The sequence below is a fragment of the Athene cunicularia genome, assembly GCF_003259725.1.
Source record: "Athene cunicularia isolate RWA chromosome 6 unlocalized genomic scaffold, athCun1 chr6_part1, whole genome shotgun sequence".
Classification (NCBI taxonomy): Eukaryota; Metazoa; Chordata; class Aves; order Strigiformes; family Strigidae; genus Athene; species Athene cunicularia.
The window spans coordinates 24,300,669-24,304,021 of record NW_020799105.1 but is presented as its reverse complement, the minus strand read 5'-3'; the positions used below and the strand labels follow the sequence as shown (position 1 = coordinate 24,304,021).

At 41.6% G+C, this 3,353-nt stretch overlaps 1 protein-coding gene across 1 annotated transcript in view; it reads right to left on the bottom strand.

The window, feature by feature from the left end:
• MKI67 (marker of proliferation Ki-67) overlaps window positions 1-3,353 on the bottom strand; it is a 28,005-nt gene that overhangs the window by 8,612 nt on the left and 16,040 nt on the right. The window lies entirely within an intron of this gene.

Sequence of the window (3,353 nt, the reverse complement as noted above, 5' to 3'; positions counted from 1 at the left end):
GGCTTCAGTGAAAATGCTGCATTTGCATCCTTCTCCTTACTGGATCTGCTTCTAAATTCAGTACCTTCAGAGCTGCCTTCTGTACTTAGTTCCTTATGATCCTGCAAGTGATTTCTTTCCCCAGGATCTCCTGCTATCTCCTTTGAAACAGAAGCTCGAGGACTCCTGGTAAAACTCTTCCTGGTAGCACTTCCTACAGCTGAGATCTGGTTCAATTCTGAACAGGTTACTTCTCCCTTTATTTTACATTCTTCAATATTTTCACTTCTACTTCTTGATTTTTCTCTAGTCAGGCTTTCCAGGTCATAAACACAACTTGGTGAAGTTCAAGCACTCGGCTCTAGCAGGACACTCTTCCCATCTCCTTTTGCAGCTTGGTGACATACATTTCCCTCTTGCAGAGTTTTTTTGCTCTTTCACATTTCAGTTTTTCAAAAAGTTTACTAAATGGAGACATTTCCCTTTGCCTCCTACTGGAGAGAAGTGCTCTGCCTGCAGATTTGGGTGTGTGTAGTTTGACAGGTAAAGCTTGGCAAGTTTTTTCCTCTGTACTTTGTTTCTTTTCATTTGCACATTTTTCTTCCCACACAGCATTATCTGCAAAGAAAAGCAAAAAGTAATACAGATGCAGAGTTACTTAAACATGGCAGAACTACAATTATGAGTTCCAAAAATACAAGTGACTGCCCACGTGCTGCCAGTCCACTGGAACCCGGGACTCACACTGCAAAGTCCTAAACCACATTGCCTTTGCTCTTTGCAACCTTTTCAACCTTTTTCATTTAGCCTAAGAATAAATGCAGTTAAAGGGGAAGAAGACAAGAGAGCCCCCATAACACAGCTACCAACCTGAAGCATGAAGACTTTTAGATCCTCAAGCTGGTTTGTGTAGTAATTCCACTTCTGCCACCTGATGAACATGAAGAACCTGTAAATTTGCACAATATTAAAGCAGAGCGATAAATATTTTACAGTTTAGCTATTACCTGTAGATTGAAAATCACCATAGAAATACAGGCATTGTTTACTAAACAGGCATAAAAAGATTCAGATGAAATCCTACAATGTTTCCGAGTTGAAGGACACTGACCAATACACATTTAAGGCCCTACATAGCATGAGTGTCAGTCATGTTTTGCCACTAGAATTATCAGCTCTAAGAGCAGGTGTATCAGAAGAATATACAGAAGCACACTTGAAACTCACCTTCTTACCAGACCTACTGCAAAAATTTTATTTAAATGAGAACTATAAAATAATAATTTTTTAAAATATCTTTCAGTACCCACAGTACTCACAAACTAGTATCATCCTCTTTAAAAGGGAAAACTTGGCTGAGAACAAAAAAACTAATGGAAATAAATTATTAAAACACAGGCTTACTTTGCTATTTATAAATTCTAACAACACCTTACTGTGCTAGCACATAGAACAACAGATTATTCTGGAATAAAAACATGCTCACTCCCTAGGGCAAGCATCCCTGTTTAAAATATGAGGCTATCCAAGGATCATAACTCTGCATTTCCTCCTCTCTTCGAAAAAGCTATGGATTAATTTTTAATACTTTACCTGTGTTAGTAACAGCACAGATTATTAAGGAGCTATTACCAGAAAATGACAAGTCTAGAATTAATAAATTTTTAAATTTTTAAAAAGTATTTATCTGAAGGATTTTATTCATATTTTCAAAATGAACGTTAGTCTGTGGCTGAAAAATTATTTCTAACAAGAAAACAGAACAAGGAAATAGAACCCTGTATCACTGCCAACACCAACCTACTCGCAATAAATAACCTATGGCAGCAAAATTACCTGCAGGGTTTCATCTCTTGGAGACCTAGAACGTTTCTTCCTTGGAGTTGATGGCAGAGGATATTCAAGTCTGGAACAAATGTTTAAAACCACAAACATTTTCTGTCAAATTGCTGATGTCTAAATCCCTCTCATTAAGGCTAATGACCTAGCAAGAGTTGTCCACTCCCAACAATACACACACAGACCACTTTTAAGGGATTTAACTACATCAGACTAGTTCTAAATTTTCCCCTAAAAACTACCACCCTCGAAACAAAATCACAATGATCTCTCCTGAAAATTCTAGCTTTATTGGAGCTCTGCTCTCTCCTGAGAGCCACCTGCACCTCCTCTAAAAGCTGCTAGTAAGTGGAACTTATGTTTCAAAGGGTACAGGCTTTCTCTTTATTTTTTTTCTTTTCTTTAAAGCTTTTGAGGTGCTGCAGCTGGCAGGCAGCAGACACACCCGCTGTCATACCGGAGGGACTGCTGTGCCCAGAAGCACCAACACCTCTCCCTGATGCAGCTGGCAGAAATTCATGTTTGTACCGTTAAGTATCATCTCTCTGGGCAGCTCTGCTGAGGCCAAGGAACAGTATTCTTGACCCCGGAGTGCTTCCCGTAGATTTGCCCTGCAGAATTGTATTCCAGACTGAATTAATTAGTTATTTAAGGTATCTGGCAGACAAGGAAATGCTAAACACACCTAGTGTAGGGGAAGTATTATTATTTAAAGCCTATTTATCGTGAGGTAATCTCATCAAGTCGTCACAGACACCACTCAGGTATATTAATAATTTTATCTCTTAGTGTGCAGTGGCTGGATCAAGCTCAAATCCCACTAGCACTAGGCAGTATAAGTCAAAGTGGGTTTCAAGACTGGCGGAGGAGGTATAAATTTTTCATCATATTTAACATCAATTCTAGATCTTGCCTGATGTATTCCATTGCCGAGGTTTTAGAAAACCTAAACAAAACGCTTGACAAGAGCACTGATGGGCTGGAGATGGTCAAAACCAAGCCATGTACCTCACTGCGCTACTCAATTCTCCGCAAACTGCCTCAGAACCGGGCTATACCATCACTGGCTTGTCAAATGTGTTTGAGTATTCATCCCTTCCCCAGACGTCCCTTGGCCAGAAAATTAAAAATAAAATAAAGTAGATCTGGTGGGGAAAGTACAAAAAGCAGGAAGAAAACTGAGGTCAGCTTTCGAGTCTTACCAGCTAACCTTAGCGCAGTGTCACCTTCCCTTCCCTGAACACCACTCACAAACAAACATTGTGGAAACTAAGTATTAGAAGTTATAACCTGCAGGAAAAGTACCACTAACACTATTGCGATGTACGCAAGCACTCAACCAGTTCTCACGGAGCGGGAAGAAGGGCCCGCAGGGACTCCAGGGCGACCCTCGGGACTCTCTCCCCGCCTTTCACCCGATCCAACAGGCGCTGAGCGACCCAGGCCAAGGGCGCGCACGGAGCAAGCGGCCCGGCCCGAGCCCGACGGCGCGTCCCAGGCGCCGGCAGCCTGCCCTCGGCCTCCCCCGCGGCGTC